The 20,880-nt window shown below is 35.3% G+C and overlaps 1 protein-coding gene across 1 annotated transcript in view; it reads right to left on the reverse strand.

Moving 5' to 3' along the window:
- The window catches only part of LOC143246389 (secretin receptor-like), a 151,924-nt gene extending 131,906 nt beyond the window's left edge, over positions 1-20,018 (reverse strand). The window contains exon 1 of the mRNA XM_076493014.1: positions 19,667-20,018. The gene's annotated coding sequence lies outside the window, so the exon portion shown is untranslated. The remainder of the gene's footprint in view (positions 1-19,666) is intronic.
- Positions 20,019-20,880: the final 862 nt, after the last annotated feature.

Raw genomic sequence — 20,880 nt, forward strand, 5'->3', positions numbered from 1 at the left:
TAAGAGTGGAGGGAAGGCAGGTAGTTATAACCAATCACTATCAACTCTTGGACTACTCTTTACCAACGAATAGTGGGATTGACCGTGCAATTATAACGCCATCACGGCTGAAAGGGTAAGCACGTTTAACGTGAAGGGAATTTGAACCCGCTACCCTGAAATTGCTAGTGGAGTGTCATAACCACCTGCCCATGCCGGGCATAACGCTGTGTGCTGAAGGTACACTTACATTTTTTATTAATAACAGCTCCGAAAATGAATTACTTTACTAAACTATATTTTATCCATTATACGCACACCGAAGCGAATCTTTGCTCATCACAGAGAGTTCATCAGCCAATAAATCAATGGTAAGTAGTCATTATAAGTTATATAGTCTCTAAGTTATTCAAATTATAATATGATCCCAATACCTATAAATTTCAACTCTGCTACTTAGACCTTTAAAATAAATGTTAAAAAATAATGTTTCCCTTATGTTATATGGCTTAATACATACTATAAGCAATTTATTTAGATTTACTTGTCCTAGACTTATTTGAATACATTAATTTATTAGATTTATTTTTTAGATTTAAGAACATAAATAATTTGAATATGATGCTGCTCTGTACAGAAATTAAGGGTGAATTTAAGATGCCAACATTCGCGAGCGAATGCAACATGTTTCTTCCACGCAATCGCAACATGTTCGCCTCCCGCTAATATAGCGGTATGTCTACGGATTTACAACGCTAAAATCTGGGGTTCGATTTCCCTCGGTGGGCTGAGCATATAGCCCGATGTGGCTTTGCTATAAGAAAAAACACACACAAACACACCCAACATGTTCAGTTTAAAAAAAAAAATTGCAAAAAACACAGCAAAATCAAAATCTGTCGATTTTATTGCTGAAGCATGTAAGAAGTTATCTTCTTACCAACTTCCATGTAATATGGATGATATAAACATGAATAGCTCACGGAAACTCCAAATTATACTCTCTTCTCTGAAAAATCGAGCAAAAAGCAAAAAATCCAAAATTGTTTATATCTCTGTTTGAAACCTTCAAAAACTACTTGTACTATATCCCAAGTAAATTGGACGAAATGCTTCTGATTAACTGCAAAATAATCTTAAAATTATAGTTTTTGTGGTGGTTTAATGGCCTGTAATTATTAAAAATGTGCAATTCTATCTTGTAAATTGGTCAAAATATCGCCAAGCAATTGACCAAAAGTTGTTTTTTTTTTTCGTAGCTATGACACCTCTAAAGAACCTCAAAATATGCAATTTTATCTTTTTATGCCAGTGTACTGGGTCACTCGCTGGTACAACGGTAGGTTTATGGATTTACAACTCTAAAATCAGGGGTTCAATTCCCCCCGGTGAACTCAGCAGATAGCCCAATGGCTTTGCTATCAGGAAAACAAATACACTATGGTGTGCTGGACTTATAAAAATTTAAATATTTTTGCCAATTTTCATTTTAGTTCCTGTAAACATGAGCCCAAAATATACATTATTGGGCTGTTTTACCATTCACTTTACAAAATCCTTAAAAAACACTAAATCAAAAAAGATTTGTTTGTTTGTTTTTGGAATTTTGCACAAAGCTACTCGAGGGCTATCTGTGCTAGCCGTCCCTAATTTTGCAGTGTAAGACTAGAGGGAAGGCAGCTAGTCATCACCACTCACCGCCAACTCTTGGACTACTCCTTTACCAACGAATAGTGGGATTAACCGTCACATTATACGCCCCCACGGCTGGGAGGGCGAACATGTTTAGCGCGACGCGGGCGCGAACCCGCGACCCTCGGATTACGAGTCGCACGCCTTACGCGCTTGGCCATGCCAGGCCATCAAAAAAGAAGCTTGGCGTATTGGACCAAGGTATAACGTTATCAAGTTTCAAGTCAATCTGTTGAGAAATATAGAAATGACAGGCGATTGAAAAGTGTTTTGAAAAAGAAATAACGAAAAAAGAAGAAACAATAGAAAACAATGTATATGTTTTCTGTGGAGACATGATGAATAACATCTCTAAATGGTCGAGACGTGCAAGCGGCCATCTTTAATGTTACAGTAAGCATTCCTAACATTCTGTAAACAAAACAAATTCCTTGGAGACTTTTATTGGTGTCGAACAAAGGAGTTACACTTAATGGGAGCAACAGTGTGATTTTGTTTGCTTGTTTGCAAAGTTACTTGATGGCTATTTGAGCTAATCGTCACCAACAGTTCCTATTAGGTGTCAAGTAGTCCATAAGGCATCTTAAGAAGGCTTTTAATTACATTCGTTCTACTGCCTATATTTTGTTCAAATCTTTACTTCTTATATCTCTTTATAATACTGGGCATCAATTATTATATTTCTGTCTAGCTCGGGGCCGTCTTCTAATTAAATTCCATCTTATTTATTACCTTGGCAGGTCTGTTCTTCATCTTTTATAAAACACCTCCAGTATCTCTATCTATACAACTGAAATTCTTCTATATACTTATTTATCTTAATGCCTCTTTACTAACATAATTAAACTATCTGATCTCCATTATGTTTCTTTAAAGATATTACTCTATAAACTCGTCAATCAAGACTCAAGTTCCTTCAATTCTTTTATGACTCGTAGCGATATGAAACAAGTGAAACAAGCAAGATGTTAACCAGTTTAAGCCAGCCATCTATAATTTTGAAGACAAAATAGGAGACAGCTGGTCAATGCCATCCACTACCAACACTTAGGTGACTTAAATCAGACAAATAGCGAGATGTGGCACGTGCTCTTATAATCTATCCTCTATCCAAAAGTACGGAACATGGTTTTTTACGACAAGAGGGATAACAATGAAACCTAATATCCACAGATCGGTAGGGTAGCCACTAGTCCAAGTTCGGTTCATCTCTAGTTGATTCTTCAAAGATTCATTATAAGATATTCCAAACAGTTCCAAAATAATTAAAGATTATGTGAAAAATATAAAACTTTTCAACATGATTTGCCTCTTTATCATGAACACAGAAGGGACAAACATGCAAGGTACAAACATGCCAGATTGAGGATGTACGGGTACAAAGTCTGAGCCGTAATACATTGCACATTTTCCATACCTTCATTTCAAAGAGACACTTACTGCACTCTCAGGCCCGGCATGACCAGGTGGTTACGGCACTCAACTTATAATCTGAGGCTTGACACATCTAACAAACTCACCCTTTCAGCCGTGAAGGCGCTATAATGTGACGATCAACATTCGTTAGTAAAAGAATAGCCCAAAAGTTGGCGGTGGGTGGTGATAACTAACTGCCTTTCCTCTAGAGTTACACTGATAAATTAGGGAAGGCTATCGCAGATAGCCCTCGTATAGTTTTGCGCGGAATTCAAAACAAACAATTAAAGTACATCCACCCGGATACTAATATAATCTAATTTCTCACGTAGTTCATCATCCAGCTGAGAAATTAACTTGGTTTGAAGCGTGCGTCAAAACACCATTTGGAGGTTCACCTTGATTGAATATTTGTAATAAATAAAGAAGTCACTACTTCTTGATTTATTTACTTTACCAATTTGCATCAGTGACCCTCTTTTTCATGATACTCAGACTTAATTATACCTTATAAGACTGATTTAAACATGCTAAAGCAGTGGTGTGTCGAAGTATGTGCGAATTGTGACATGTTCATGCCATTCATCCTGAAGCTAGTAACCACACTTTATCAAGAAAAATGACCATACATAAGGATTATATAACAATGTAGGGTTCGCACATCAGAACATTTCTAACAGAAACCAATTTCGAAACTGCATCCCAAGTTACTTCAGAAGGATCCAAGCATCTAACTTTTAATACAACTTAAAAAAAAACCCTAATAAGAAGACTAAAACAAAATTTTGTAATGGAACCAGAAATAGCAGAATAACATACTTTATGGTTCGTTACAAGGTAGTTTCTTTGGTTAGCTTATGTACTGAAACAAGCTATGACTATTTTAATGGCTGCCAAAATAGGAACCTGCATCCAGGAGCTTTTCAAAATGAATCCATTCAAATGATCCAACAAGGATGTAGGAAGCATTTGAATTCCGATAAAACCAATCTTCGTTTGGGTCGTTACAACCATAAAACTGGATTATAAAAAGTTGAGGTTACCTTTCTTATTTCCTTTATTTGTTACAACTTCCCTTATCGATTCCTGCGAGATTCTAAAATAAAAAAAAAAATTCCCCGCTACTTGTAGACTTTCTCTTTTACCATTTATTTTCCTTTAATTTTGCATTTTCGCGATCTTTATTTGTTCTCGAAGTTTGCAAAAGTAAAATTCATAATTTTTTCCTAACAAATATGGGCCTGGCATGGCCTAGCGCGTTAAGGCGTGCGCTTCGTAATCTGAGGGTCGCGAGTTCGCGCCCGAGTCGCGCCAAACATAATCGTCCTTTAAGCCGTGGGGGCGTTATAATGTGACGTCCAATCCCACTGTACATTAGTAAAGAAGAAGACAAAGAGTTAGCGGTTGGTGATGATGACTAGCTGTCTTCTACTGCTAAATTAGGGACGGCTAACGCAGATAGCCTTCGTGTAGCTTGGGGCGAAAATTAAAAAACAAACAGATAATCATGCTTATCACTGAACCACCAAGAGTTTTACTTTTAAGTACATTAATTACTATCTAATCACATGAGTAACTGGATTTGCAAATGATTCCAGAAAAGAACCAACGAATTATCGACACTATATGATAAGAAAAAGAAACACTACCATATCTAACTCCACAATTCAAAAACTTAAAGAATATTTTAAACTACGGATATTTCCATAACGTAACAGCACGACAAAGCCAATAGAATTCTTTTTCTTTAAATGATTAAAGTCCAGCATAGATTTAATAACATTCTGTTGATATCTTTTTTTCAAAAAGAGATACATTTTGTTCAACTCCTCTGCGTAAAACCTAGCTAACACGTACACGCAGTTTATTCTATTTGTCTGGTTGTTTTTATTAAAATAAAGCTACGTCAGGTTATCTACTGTGTCTACCGCGAGCAATTCTTGTAAGAATGTAGATTTAGCAATGTCTCATCGGGGGACAAGTTTTGCACCACTAGATTTGTGAAGACTTATGTGTTGTATTTGTTAATAACTAGAGCACTTTTACTTATTATAGAGAATAACGGTGGTAGCATTATACATGGTTCGGGTAGGTGTTTTTATTTTATTCTTATAGAGGTACTATGAACTGTATTCTGCGTGTGTAAACATTCAGGCAAGCCAAGAAAATAATAATAAAAAAAGCTCATCTACGAAAAGATCTCGAGCCTTTTACTCAATCAGCAAAATTACAAATAGAACAGAAAATGAAATAATGTAGCAATAGCGAATGAAACACAAGAATACACTGTAGTCTGTAACGGATGTTGTAACCCGGTTTTGACTGTGAGAGAAGATCGATTATACCTGGGTTCCAACAGTCCCGAATCTTTGGGATTAGAAAGTTGGTGGACGACAACGTTTTAGGTTGCTTTCATAAACCATTTTCAAGGGAAGAGAAAGGAAGTTACCCGAAGTGTCGCACCCACCGACTCTATAAGTTTTGTTTCTTTTATGAATTTCGCGCAAAGTAGCTTTGCGGGCTATCTGCGCTAGCCGTCCGTAATTTAGCAGTTTAAGACTAGTCATCACTACACACCGCCAACTCTTGGGCTACTCTTTTACCAACGAATAATAGGATTAACCGTCACATTACAACGCCCTCACGGCTGAAAGGCCAAGCATGTTTGGTGTGACTGGAATTCGAACCCGCGACCCTCAGAGTGGCATTGATATTTTGTCCCATTCAGTTTTAAATTGAATAAACTGAAATAAATGAAAACAAAATTAAGAAGTAATTGGTATTTCACTCATTTTTTTTTAAATGCCTAAATAAGAATGTGAAAGTATGATAACGTACTAATTAAGGTTGTGTTAAAGGTATATGGAATATAATAAATAAAATTTTAACATTACCATATATTGTTATATGAGTTAATGTTAAGTTTAAATTCCCATATACTTTTATTATAAAGTAATGTTTATTTTAAAGCTATTATTAACTTGCTTTAAGTTAGTTGGATATATATTGCAGCTGAAACATAAACTGCATAAACGTATTCCCTCAAAGTATATTACGCGCTTAAGGTTAATTGTTTGTTTAAATTTCGCGCAGCTAGTCATCACCACCCACCGCTAACTCTTGGGCTACTCTTTTACCAGCGAATAGTGGGATTGATCGTAAAATTATAACGCCCCCACGCTTAAAATGGTCACATATCTTTCTACAAATGTAATTTAATACCTCGGATAAGTCTTCTCATTTTTCTCCCATAATTCCAAAGGATCCCTAATTTTGGAAGATAACGGTTCTATATACAGGAAAAAGTTCTAGTGATATATACTGCTGGCCAAAATCTTAAGACCAATGAGCGTAAAGAAAAAATATGCATTTTGCGTTGTTAGACTCAATCACTTATTTGAGTTGAGGTTGGAAAGATGAAAATAAAAAAAGGGAAAATAAAAATAAAAACCTTTTTAGCATTTAATAGGAAAATGTGAACACTATGAAATTAGCTTAAATACTAGCAGGTTAAAAGTTTAATACCATACGGAAACGAAGTGTTAGTCGGTAAATACGTAACGAAATTTAGTCATTTGTGTTTAAGCATTAGCGTTGTCAACATCTCCCACTAACATCTCCTGTGTTACATTGGGTGGAAACATGGCAAAGGCTAAAACGTTGACAGAGTTTGAATGTGGCAGAATTGTCGAGCTGCAAAAGCAAGGTATCTCTCAACATACCATCGCTGGTGAGATTGGGCGTAGTAAAACTGCTGTTGCAAATTTCTTAAAAGACCCTGAAGAATACGGAAGGAGAATTTCAAAGGATTGGCCCAAGAAAATTTCGCTGTCGTTGAGCAGGAGGATTCGAAGGGTTGTCCAGCAAGACACCAGCCGATCGTCGAAACAGATTAAGGCCCTTAAGGACGCAGAATGCAGCTCAAGAACAATAAGACAGCATCTACAATAGAAAGGCTTTAAAAACCGTAAACGTCTTCAAAGACCACGCCTCCTTTCACACCACGAAACAGTTTGGGTAAACTTTGCTGGGAAGCGCCAAACATGAGACATAAAAAAGTGGACGAAGGTTTTGTTCACTGATTAAAAAAATGTAACCTGGATGGTCCAGATTGCTTCCAACGTTATTGGCACGATAAGGATATCCCACCGGAGACATTTTCTACACGATACAGTGGAGGAGGCTCCATCATGATATGCGGTGCTTTCCCCTTCCATGGAACAATGGAGCTTTAGGTTATACAGGGGTGCCAAACAGAAACTGGCTACATTGGCATGTTGGAGAGAGTATCCTTATTGACAGAGGCCCCTCGCTTGTGTGGAAATGACTGGATTTTTGAGCAGAACATTGTACTTTTTTATGGCGAATAACGCGATCTTTTTGGACCATCCAGCGTGTTCACTCGAACTGAATCTCTTTGAAAATGTTTGGGGGTGGATGGCAAGAAAAGTCTATAGAAATGGACGTCAATTCCAACCAGTGCATGATCTTCGTGAAGCCATCTTCACCACTTGGAATAACGTTCCAGCCAGCCTTCTGCAAACGCTTATAACGATCATGCCAAAGCGAATTTTTGAAGTTATTCGCAATGAAGGCCGTGCAACTCACTACTGAGACCTCTTGTTGGGCATTTTCTACCCTGTTTAGGACATTTTTTGGGTATGATCTTAAACTTTTGACCAGCTAGTATTTAAGCTAATTTTATAGTGTTCACATTTTCCCTATTAAATGCTAAAAAAGGTTTTTATTTTTATTTTCCGTTTTCTTATTTTCATCTTTTGCAGGTCTACTCAAATAAGTAGTTGAGTCTAACAACGCAAAATGCATATTTTTTCTTTTTGTTCATTGTACTTAAGATTTTGGCCAGCAGTGTATGTTAATGAATTAAAACATGCGGTAAGATATTAGGAACGATGATTATAATAGCAGTCTTGTATGTTTTGTTACAACTCGCGAGTGGAGAAAACTTTAGTAATTAAGATGGAAATCCGTGAGGTTTTTTTCAAAGTTTTATATGGTTCGAAATTAAGTTATTCCTCAGTCAAGTGCATTTCGTTTTGGTTGTTCCGAAATGTCCCATGAAGTGTCGTGTAAGAAGAGCCACATTATATAGGATTGTCAAATACGCTGAGGAACCTAACACCAGGTGAACAAAAACCTATGCTTACTTATTCCGTATCTGGACACAATCTGACAACAGTAGAGAAATATATATAAATACCCTACTGTACTTGTGTTATTGTTATTAAATAGCTAGTGTTATGTGCGACAGGTTTATCCGTAGTAATTCAGAATGTATTAAAAGTAAACCTTCAGTTACTTCTGCTACCTTAAACACACACACACACACACATATATAAAACCATGCGTTTCGATGTATTATTCATAAAACTTAACATTTTTTAACAGTAATATTGGATGCTATGCAATTTAAATTCGCCTTTGGATAACATGTAGCATACATACATACGTATACATGAATATATTTACATTCCTATCTATATATGTGATCACATCCAAATGTACAAATGTCTACATACATATATGTGTGTGTTAAACTATTTGTTATTTCTTTTCCGTGTATTGGCCACTCTTGTGTATAATCTGATTTACTGGTGTTCTTTCACAACTGTTATGTCCGTCATGAAACCTTTATACACAGTCCATGTCTCCTACGTTGCTAATTCAAATAGTTTTTGTCAATTGTTGCAATCTAACGGATTGAATGAAGTCTGATATATAGTGAAATTTCTCGTCAGCAACGGCCTATATGAGAAAAAAAAATCGATTTGAAATAGTAAAATGTATTACGTACTCTTATTCTCGAAAATCTGTAATGGACTAGCTAAGAAAAAAAAAGTGTTTGAAGTATTTGCTACTCTGTTATGATGTCATGTTACGATTTCTAAAGAATATGTTTTTATCTTGTTCCTTTTCACACTATAAAACTTAACATTCTCTAATTGTTCACTTTTCGTCTGGAGTTAAACATTTGTTGCTTTTGATTACGCTGAAAATGATTCAATAAAAACAATATGAAGACACAACAAAAAGTTTGTTTGTTTTTGTTTTAATTTTCGCACAAAGCTACTCGAGGGCTATCTGCGCTAGCCGTCCCTAATTTAGCAGTGTAAGACTAGAGGGAAGGCAGCTAGTCATCACCACCCACCGTAAACTCTTGGGCTACTCTTTTACCAACGAATAGGGGGATTGGCCGTAACATTACAACGCCCCCATGGCTGAAAGGCCGAGCATGTTTGGTGCGACCGGGATTCGAAACCGCGACCCTCAGATTAGAAGTCGAACGCCTTAACCCACCTGGGCACACTGAAAAGTATAAATTTATAGTTCAGTGAAGTTATCCTTAATTTAATGGATCGTTTGACACTAAGTCAGCCAGTTAAAAGTGTTATCAGTTTGTTAAATGATGTAATGTAAGATTTTATATCCATAATTTATTGTACAATGATAAAACACAATACATAAGTATTATTTTTAAAAAACTGAATAAGTTTCTTGAGAAATAAATTGTCAATTTGATTTAAAAATGTAATTTAAGAATAATCCAGCTTTTGTTTTATTAACCTTACAATAGCTAAGAAGGTTATTTAAGAAAAGAAAGATATATATTTTAAACTAGTGAATGGACCCAGCTTCGATGATTGTATATGTGTGTGTATTCTGAACTCCTTTTAGAATAAATGTAAACTGTATAGTTTTCCGTGATGACGAGAAAACCCACTTGCAGAGAAAATTATGTATTTAAAAACGGTTGGTATGGGTGGAGAAGGCACTAGTAGAGGAGCGAACAACGTTTCGACCTTCTTCGGTCATTGTCAGGTTCACAAAGAAAGAAAGGGTTACTGACCGATGTTGACCACATGTTTGAAGGCGGTTGTGTAATTGAGTATAGAAATGTAGAGATGCTTAGATGTTGGATACATTTGTTAATATAGGTATAAAGGTGTCCCTTTGTATTGGTTTATTTTGGGCTTGAGTTGTTGTATAAATAAGTCTTTAATTTTGCGTTTGTTTATGTTTGTTTCTTTATTTAGTATTTGTATTCAAACATGTGGTCAGCACCGGTCGGTAACTCTTTCTTTCTTTGTGAACCTGACGATGACCGAAGAAGATCGAAACGTTGTTCGCTCCTCTATTAGTGCCTTCTCTATCCATACCAGTTGTTTTTAAATGTATAGTTTTGTTGTTCCTTTACGGGATGTGGCCTGTTCCTAGAAGTAACCTTACTTCTGACTTGTCTTCCCATTTCAAACTTAAAAAATAAAAAAAACAAATAGTAAAAGACAAACCTCTTTAATTAACGAAGCTTCTAAATTAGAAAACATTTTTTTTTCAATTTTGTAGCTTATGCATTTCATGTTATACTTTCAGAATATAACCTCTTAATAACAATATTAGGTTATACTTTTATTGCTAAGCAAAGTAATATAAAAACGATAGTTTGACCGCATTTTTACCATAACTCACTGGGTTTTCTATGTATTAGAAGTTGTTATACAAGGAACCACTTCTTTCCTATGTGTTTTTTTTCTGCTAGATTGTCATGCACGTGGATAAGACAAGCAATAATAATACATAAATTCAAATCCTCAGGGTTCATTTAGCATGGGCTCAAAACTTCAGGATTCTAGGTCTTTTCTTCTTGGAGCAATGGGGATCACATTTCTCATTGTTTTTTGCATAAAAGTTAAATAAAAAACTGATATAAATTCTATATAAATATAACAGTACTGTTAGTAATATTCCCATGTAACTACATCGCAAGGTGGGGGTAGAGATTCCCCAAAACTGGTATACAGGTGTATTAGATCCATCACGGGGTAGATACAAATTTTTAGTTTTATTTTGCGTTTGTGATTTTTATGTACGTTAAACATTACTTCGTTTCCTTTGAATGGGCTTTAACTAAATTTGCCATGATGATTTGTTGGGTTCTTGCGAAGACACGTATAACGTTGTAACTTCACATTTTGCGTTTTGCAGTTTTTGTGGACGTGTTTGAGACTTTTGTTTTTTATAATTACATATAAGGGAAGCAACTTTTCATGTCCCGAGATAACCCTTCATTGATCATAAATATATATATAACATCCATCTAGGGAACGGGTACTCAATAAAGAAAAGCTGATGTTATAATGAACTGAACATCGAATAGATGAAGTACGAATGATATTTACGTGAAAACTTTTCACCTCTTCGTTGAATAGAAACAGATAAAATGCTATAGGTAGTCATGCTCTATTAATTCCACCGACATATTCTTACTTCACATCTTTAATACGTATCCATTTTCAATTCTAATTTATTTTCGTATTTTTTATGATGAGATCTACTATAATGTTATAAACTTTTTCATTCGATACTTGCTATAATTAGTGGCGCCAAAGAACTGGCTTGAGTCTGAGCCAAAGTCTGCATGTATATTACATCTTAATGATAAACTAGCTCACTCACATGACGTGAATGCCCACCCAAGTTTATGTAATTTCTTACTAAACACATGGATTTATAAGAAAGTGAACCTTATCATATTCGTAAAGAAAAACGTTCATGAGATAAACGAAGTTCTGTCGCTTAGGTTTTGAGTTAACAGAAAAAAACAAAACAGAGAGAAAGGATTTAAGGTGATTAGGGCAAAGAAGATTAGTGATTTTTCTGATAAGAACTATTTTCTTTCAGGACCAAATTTATAATAATTTATATTTAATAATTTTTAATTACAGAAAACAGTTGATCGTACCATAATTTTATTCACTGATTGGGAAACTAATCCTTTGTTTTGATAGTGTTGTTTTTAATAAGTACAAAGTTTACCGGACTAGCTATGTTGTGTCCACAAAAGGTATCGAGTACTGATTTTACCTTTGAATCACCGGTGGAGGGGATATATTTTATACAATGAACTTATAAATATTTGCATAATACTTGTCCAATTGGGAGATCACATACATTTCACGAGTAATGTAATAGTCGCAGTTCAGTAATACACACTGGGTGAAGCAATGACAGTCGACAAATATATACGTCTGGACATCGTCAACAAGAAACAATAGCTATTGACACAATCTTCGTTACAGTCTGGATATTGCTGATAAGGAACGCGTATATATTATATTATTTCTGACCAAAGCAAGACCAATAAATTAGTACCTTTATGTAAGCAAAGAAGTAGAACTGTACAAAGAGCAAGCTATCTTTCTAATCTTGGAGCGAGTTATATGACCATAACATCAACAGGAAGAGGTCTCTAGAATAATTAGCAATTCCTTTTGCTCAAAGCCAGCTAAACACATATACCAAATACCACATATAAACACATATACCATCGCCTTGATTGGCTTATTTATAAAAGTGATGATTATTTTGCAATCTCGATTCAATACCCAATAAAGACAAACTTCACATGCAGTAAATGCTGACGCAATACACAGTAAATGCTAAACTAGTATACAGCATTATTTATTTTCCTGCAGAGTAGTAACTAAGTTCGTTATTTAAGGTTACTTACCTTAACAATATTACTTATTATATTTATTATAACTAGTTTTATTTTTTTATAATTATTATTTTACTGTTATAAGGATTACGTCACATTGTTGGCTTAGTATTAGGTTTTAAGACTAACCAATAACCGAGTCAAATATAAGATATATCAAGATGTGATACTTCTTATTTGGACGTTGGTCTAAAGAAGTGATAATTTTTTTATTGTATCCATACACACATTTTTTCTAATATTTTTAATGTTTATAATTTTATATTAATTATCATTCTACACTGTATTAATTTCAATTTTATTGGTTTTTCATCATAAAGAATATTTCATATTGTTAGCTTAGTTTATGGATTTAAAACTAATCTAAATATATTAAATTGGCCCAACCAAGTAGAACTATCACCACAATATGATAGCTTATACTTGGACATCAGTCTAAACAAGTGAAACTGTTACTACACTGTGCGTACACATTGTTGGTTAGAATATTTAGCATAGCATCTTTTATTTTTTATTATTTTATTTTAATTTTATATTTATTATTCTATTATATTTGTAATTTGGAATTTTTATCCTAGTACATAGATTTTCGAGTAATCTAAGTCTCTTAGACTGATCGAACGTCGTGAGATATTATTGGGTTGACGGACAAAAATGTTATTAACAGCGAAAATATTCAACTGATGAAATAATTCATTATAAGTATAAATAAGATAGTTTATTCAATTGTGTTATCATGCATAGAGCTACACAAAGGGATATCTGTATTCTGCCCACCACGGGCAATGAAACCCAGTTTCTAGCAGAAAGTAATGTAGTTTAAACCTTGTAGGTAGTTAGCTATGCTCAAAACTAGGTTTTGTTTTTGTTTGAATTCTAAGTAGGTAGGTTACTTTAATCAGAATTTAATCTTAACAATAATAAAAGACACTAACAAATTACATGTGAGTAACAAATCTAATTTAGCCTAATTACTATGAAACTTAATTGCATGTTTACTCTGTTAAAAGATTTTGTTTTTAAAAAAATAGGCTTTGGATAAAGTGTCCTTAAAAAAAACAACTCGTTAACTCAGTTGTACAAGGATTATTGAGATGGTGTTTGTTTTGTCTTTTGGAATTTCGCGCAAAGCTAGACGAAGGCTATCTGCGCTAGCCGTCCATAATTTAGTAGTGTAAGACTAGAAGGAAGGAAGCTAGTCATCATCAGCCGCCGCCTACTCTTTGGCTACTCTTTTACCAACGAATAGTGAGATTGACTGTCACATTATAACGCCCCAACGGCTGAAAGGGCAAGCATGTTTGATGTGAGGGGAATTCGAACTCTCGACCCTCGGATTACGAGTCGAACGCCTTAACCCACTTGGCCATGCCTTGAGATGATATACGCAGCTAATAATTACACCTCTTGTCTCAGACAGAAAGAGTGTTACAACAAAATTTCAAGGGAAACATAACACTAGAGTAAATAGTTTACAATAAAACTATTGCAAAATAATTTATAGGATGTTGAACTTTAGGCTTAGATAAGTTATATTTGTTCTTTTGTTTCAGGTACATGTGCGCTAGCCGTCCCTAATTCTAAACTGATAGACTAAAGGAAAGGCTGCAATTTAACAATATTCATTGCCAACTCTTGCGCTACTCTGATCGAATAGTGGAATTTTATTGCTACTGTTAGAACGTAGCTAGGGGTAACAATACGCGATCCATAGACTCTAGAATTGACAGCCCAGAAACTAAATACTAGTTCAGACACGGCCCTCTGTAGGCATAGAAACATTTGTCAACATATTTTCGGTAAAACGCTTATTTTAAGCAAAAACAACAACAATGTACCGATTGTTAAATTTCATAAAATTACCAAATCTGAAAATACGTGAGAATATTTGATGCTGACAATCAATACATCTTAATTAACGTGTTTTATTTCAGGTTAGCTGCGTTACGTAGAGAGTTGTTTGTTTTGAATTTTCGAGCAAAGCTACACGAGGGCTATCTGTATTAGCCGTCCCTAATTTAGCAGTGTAAGACTAGAGGGAAGGCAGCTAGTCACCACAACCCACCGCCAACTCTTGGGCTACTCTTTTACCAACGAATAGTGGGATTGACTGTAACATTATAACTCCCCCCAGCTGAAAGGGCAAGCATGTTTGGTGCGACTGGGATTCGAACTCACCACCCTCAGATTACGAGTGGAGTGATTTAACCACGTGGCCACGCTGAGCATGGGAAAGAAAAGTCTCGAAGAATAGTTTAAAAACAAGTGCAACGAACGCAATATTAAAATCAAGTGTTGTTGCCCTAAAAGTAAAAGATAAAACATGAAACATGTACAGAAGAATATGTTTCAATGAGTATACGTTTCCTAAAATATTGAGGACTTTCACAACATAATTTTTGCTGTAAAAAAAAATCTTTTCCCTTCTTTCTTTATGGTCCGGCATAGCCAAGCGCGTTAAGGCGTGCGACTCGTAATCTAAGGGTCGCGAGTTCGCATCCCCGTCACACCAAACATGCTCGTCCTCCCAGCCATGGGGGCGTTATAATGTGACGGTCAATCCCACTATTCGTTGGTAAAAGAGTAACCCAAGAGTTGGCGGTGAGTGGTGATGACTAGCTGCCTTCCCTCTAGTCTTACACTGCAAAATTAGGGACGGTTAGCGCAGATAGCCCTCGAGTAGCTTTGTGCGAAATTCAAAAAACAAACAATCTTTCTTTATACACTTAACATTATTGTTTTATTAGAAGATGAGTCCACACCCGATAACTCGTTACGTATTTGTTAATAAGTCAGGGTGTCATTGATTTTTTCCCTTTTTTTTTTGTAGATCACTAAGACCAGGAGTTGTTGTACTGACCTCTCACCTTGGTTTATTATGTATATATTGATTATGATACATTCTCTTCTTTACTATCAAACAACTATTACTGATTGTTTCCGAACAAGCCTGGATTCACTGGTAAATAGAACATATCTCCAGCTTCACTCATTCCAGTTTTTGCGGCTCGTGCTCATTTCGACTTTTGCTTCAGTTACCACTTCTCAGCACTAGTTTTCAAGCAACTATGTGTTCGTTGAGACTACGTCACACTAATGTATACCTTACTGTTCTTGGGGTAATTGTCAGGGTTGTATTTGTAACAAAGTCGTTGGCAAGTTTTGCTCTCAGCCTCTCTGTCCCCAGTAAAGAGAAACACTGGCATACTTAACATTATTTTTAGAAAGTTTTTGATTACTGCATTAACTGTATATATTATTAACAGTGCCAGTTTGTGTAGTCTTTGCAGAGTCTTGCATACAGTTCCTACTGAAAGACTCCTTGTCTTGCTTATAAATTCTCTGAAACAGGGGATTCGTATCCCAATTCCTTTGGCGTATCCTTGAGCAACTATAATTATAGTGCTTGTCATGTGGTATTTCAGTCCTGATGCCTATGAGGGTATTACTCCACTAATACTAGGCATATTATGATGCCCTGTTCTTTCATATGATGTTACTGGTATTGCACTTTCTGTTTCGGTGGGTGAAAATCAGTAAGTGTCAACTATCATTATGTGATCGTACTCTTTGTATGATTAACTATCATTATGTGATCGTACTCTGGTGTGGTTTGTCTTCACACCGCAAGAACGTGACATTCAAATTGTATTGCATTTTACGCCACATTCTCTTTCTGTCTCTCTACGTTTCCGCATCTCTTTTCAATACTGTAATACTAATTCAAATATATCGAAAGGTTTATAAACTTTTCAACATAAAACCACTTGAAGACAGTGAAACTACGAGACTCTATGCGTTAACATTGTCTTTTCTGACAGCAATATCGAAGATATTAATATATTTTCAATTCACGAAAATATCATAAATCTTGATGTTTATCACTGCACTCTAGAAGTATTACGTTTTATTAAACTTAGTGGTGTGTAGCTTATAAAACATGTGAATGTGCAGCACGTACTTTAAAAAGGAATGATTAAAACAGTTTCAGGTAATAGTTTGTATCTAAACTTTGATACGACACTTTTGAGACCTATCTTTTGTGGCTTTATCCCGTTTTCTTTTTCACACAGTTTTTGAGTTAACTACACATAAGGTACATTAGAGTATGTAGAAACCCCTATGGTAGATATCACTATTTAGATGTAAAAATAAAGTTGACGAAAACAAAAGTTTCAAAATTTATCGATAGTGTAAAGTCCTATTTAAACAAAAGTTAGGCAATCATTTACAGATTATGTTAAGCTATAGTTAAATACAAGTCAGGCAGAAATATACTAGTTGTGTAATGTCATACTGAGAAAAAAATTACAACAATTTACTGATGGTGTAAAGCCATAGTGATATACATATTGTACAGGAATTTACTGATGGTGTAAAGCCATAGTGATATACATATTGTACAGGAATTTACTGATGGTTTAAAGTCATAATTTCCCGTTTTGTTATTTTCAAGGGTAAAATTTTCAAATTGAACGTTTCAAAAATAACAAAACCATTAAAATAACAGTTTTTGTTTTTTGTAGTTAATAACAAAGCTACACAACAGGTTATAGATGCCCTAAAGGAACAGTCATATAAAGTAAACACAGTTTATTTTTAAGAATACTTTTGCTCTAAAAGAACAGTCATATAAAGTAAACACAGTTTATTTTTAAAAATACTTTTGCCCTAATAAGATCAAATAATGGCGGCCACATTAACTTATACATTTGCACTAAATGATCAATTACTGTAGTAAAGATCATTGGGTTATTTTATTTCAAATTATTACTGCAATATTTGATTATATCAAAATAACATAAACATATGTCTCATTAAGTTAATCAACAACATTTCTATCATTTAGGGCTTGGTTATTTTTAAGAATTTTTGAAACATCTTGTTAACTGAGTGATGAAACTTACGATTAAATCCCATTCAAAAGGTCGAAATTAAAATATGCACTTTAAGTCCCGGCATGGCCAGGTGGTTAGTGCACTCGACTCGTAATCCGAGGGTCACTGGTTCGAATCTCCGTCACGCCCAATACGTATACCCGTTCTTTCAGCCGTGAAGGCGTTATAATGTGACGGTGAACCCTACTATTCGTTGATAAAATAGTAGCTCGAGAGTTGGCGGTAGGTGATTATGACTAGCGGCTTTCCTATGGTTTTACACTGCCAAATTAGGAATGGCTAGTGCAGATAGCCCATGTGTAGTTTTGGACGAAATTTCAAAACACAAGTCCAAATAAAATAATGTAGAAAGAAAAAAAATCGTAATGTTGCTAAGTAATAGTCAAAGTTATTTCTTACAAAATACGTGTGAGGTATTTTGTGACAAATTAAAACAAATTACTCCCGGTAAAACAACAGTAACCTACACTTTTGTTAAATAAACAACAAGTACTTGTCTAGATGAAATTAAGACGTTAATTTGTATGCTATTATGATATATATTACTGTATACGAGGTCTGTTCAAAAAATACGCGGACTGTTTGAATTGCGCGGCTCCAGCTGGTTCCAGGGGAATCCGCTTGGTGTCGCTAGGTTCGCACAGATCAGCTGATTACGACGCCATTTCCCGATTGCAGATATCTTCATTTGTGTATTAGCTACGCGGTTTTAAGTGAAGTGCGATTTTTTCGTTTGGCGGATTTCAGAATGAATGACCTGAAGGAGCAACGACTTGCTGTGAAATTTTGTGTTAAACTTGGAAAATCTGCGACTGAAACTTTTGCTATGCTCAACACGGCTTACGGTGACGTTGCTATGAAGCGTACGGCATGTTTCAAGTGACATGAACGTTTTAAGGATGGTCGACAGTCCATTGAAGATGATGAGCGTCCTGGACGTCCTTCCACGTCAACTGACGACACAAACGTCGACAAAATCAACACCCTGGTGCGGGCAAATCGACGTCTGACTGTCAGGGAGCTTGTTGAAGAGTGTGGGATATCAGTTGGATCTTGTTACGAGATTTTGACCGAAAAATTGAAGATGCACCGCGTTGCTGCGAAATTTGTGCCTCAGAACTCATGAGTTTTTGGCCAAACACTCGATCACTGTTTTTCCCCCCCCTACTCACCTGACCTTGCTCCTTGCGATTTTTCTTGTTCCCCAAACTCAAAAGACCCTTGAAAGGAAGAAGATTTGAGACGATTCCCGAGATTAAGGCAAATGCGACGAAGGAGCTGGAGGACATTACAAAAGAAGCGTACCAGGACTGTTTCAACAAGTGGAAACACCGTTGGGATAAGTGTGTGCGTTGTGGAGGAGAGTACTTTGAAGGGGTCCCAGACCTGTAACTTCTAAATAAAGTACATTTTGTTTTATGACGACTGTCCGCGTATTTTTTGAACAGCCCTTGTATTATTGTATCCTACAATATTGAGGTGAATAAACCAGAATATTTCAGTGGCTATATTGAACTTTAAAGACTGATTAATTTATAAGGGATTTTCGCTCAGAATTTGAAAGCACAAGTATTATAGTCTCAGCATGGACTAACGGGTTTTTGAAATTATTAAGAAATACGTTTCTGAAATTATCAGTTGTACTTCCGAATTACTCGTAGTACAAACTCGGAAAGATTTAAAGTTCGTTATAAGCAGGTAACATTACAGACATCCTGTTTGAACCCACTGAACTTTCTATAGGCTTTCAGTTAGAGTTCAGTTGTGTAGCCTCTAGTGACAAACAATGACATTTTTTAGTTCGTAACTATATAAAGTTGAAGTCGAATCACTAATGATTAAAAAACTATACAATGTGCTGATGTCGAGAAAACCCACTTGTAGAGAAATATATATGTAAAAACGGCTCGTTTGGGTTGAGAAAATATTTTACATAGAAGAGCGAACAACGTTTCGACCTTCTTTGTGAACCTAACGATGACCGAAGAAGGTCGAAGCGTTGTTCGCTCTTCTACGTAAAATATTTTCTCAACCCAAACGAGCCGTTTTTACATATATATACAATGTGCTGTTCGAAGTTTGGAGAGATATAATTATTCAAAATTTTGAAACACTGATTTAGAAGTTTTTCTATATAAAATACAAACAGATACGAATAACATACCTTTTTATCCCTCCTTTCTCGACGATTTCAATAGGTTGGAAGTTACTGAAAAATAAACCCAACCGCTTACGTTTCTTCTTGTTCGTTGTAATACAGGGAAGTTATCTTTCTCGTGCGCTATAACCCTGCTGACTCGAAGATTATGCTGAACCAAGAGAACCTATATATATTAGACTGATTCTGAGCACGTGGGAATTACACTCCTGACATCTTGCGAAGGAGTGCGCGCTGACGTCATTATGAAGTAGGCATTTCTAGTTTCAGGGTAAAAACTTGATGAGGAAGTAGCAAGATAATTTTATAAAAAACTTATAGAATAAGAGCTATTGGTATAAGTCATACGGGCTAATAGTTTTATATAAAAGCAAGTGTAAAAAAGTAACTTGTTCATTGCTCATGTCAAGTAAAACACATGTTTCTTTATTAGTTGCAGTATAAAGCTAAATGTTTACAACTAGCAGCTCGGTCCTGTTACTTGCTACATGTGAGGTCTAATATTATACACTACAGAGTCTGCCTATACAGCTTTTGATTCAAAAGTATTGTGTTTACATTTCTTACTATGGCTCAAGTTACACGTCCTAAATAATTTATATTTTCGTCTTTGTGGGCGTGTAGTAAATTATCCTCAGCATATACTTGTATCTTCAATTGGGGGACCTAATTTCATTTGATACACTATTTTGCAGGTCCTGATATAGTTGTTGTAAGTCATTTATGCGTAGTTTATATATATTCTTTGTAAGATATAGTACACTCTTTCGTACACAACTACAGTAACGTTTTCCTTCCAGTGGCGCAGAACTACGTTTGCAGACTTATACTGCTAGAAATTGGATGGTTGGAGCACAGATAGCTCTTTGTGCTTTACGACAAAACAGTCGATCACTCTTTCTTTCCATGTTCATTATAGTTACAGTAGCTCGCCTTACACTTATACTAACACACTCCTCTGTTTTGTTGTAACTCCATACAAATTCTTCACAGATTATTTTGTAGTTTCTGTAACTATATATTACACTTTCTTTAACTGGTACAGTAACTTTAAATAAATTCCTTATAATTTTTACACTGTCAAATAAATTCATTTTATCAAATTTTTTACACATTTCTACAATCATAATATGTTTATACAGTTTCCTAAGCAGGCTTACAACACTAAAATTCAGGTTTCGATACCGTGGAAGACGAGGCACAGATAACTAACTTTATGT

This window comes from Tachypleus tridentatus, chromosome 3 (assembly GCF_004210375.1).
Source record: "Tachypleus tridentatus isolate NWPU-2018 chromosome 3, ASM421037v1, whole genome shotgun sequence".
Classification (NCBI taxonomy): domain Eukaryota; kingdom Metazoa; phylum Arthropoda; class Merostomata; order Xiphosura; family Limulidae; genus Tachypleus; species Tachypleus tridentatus.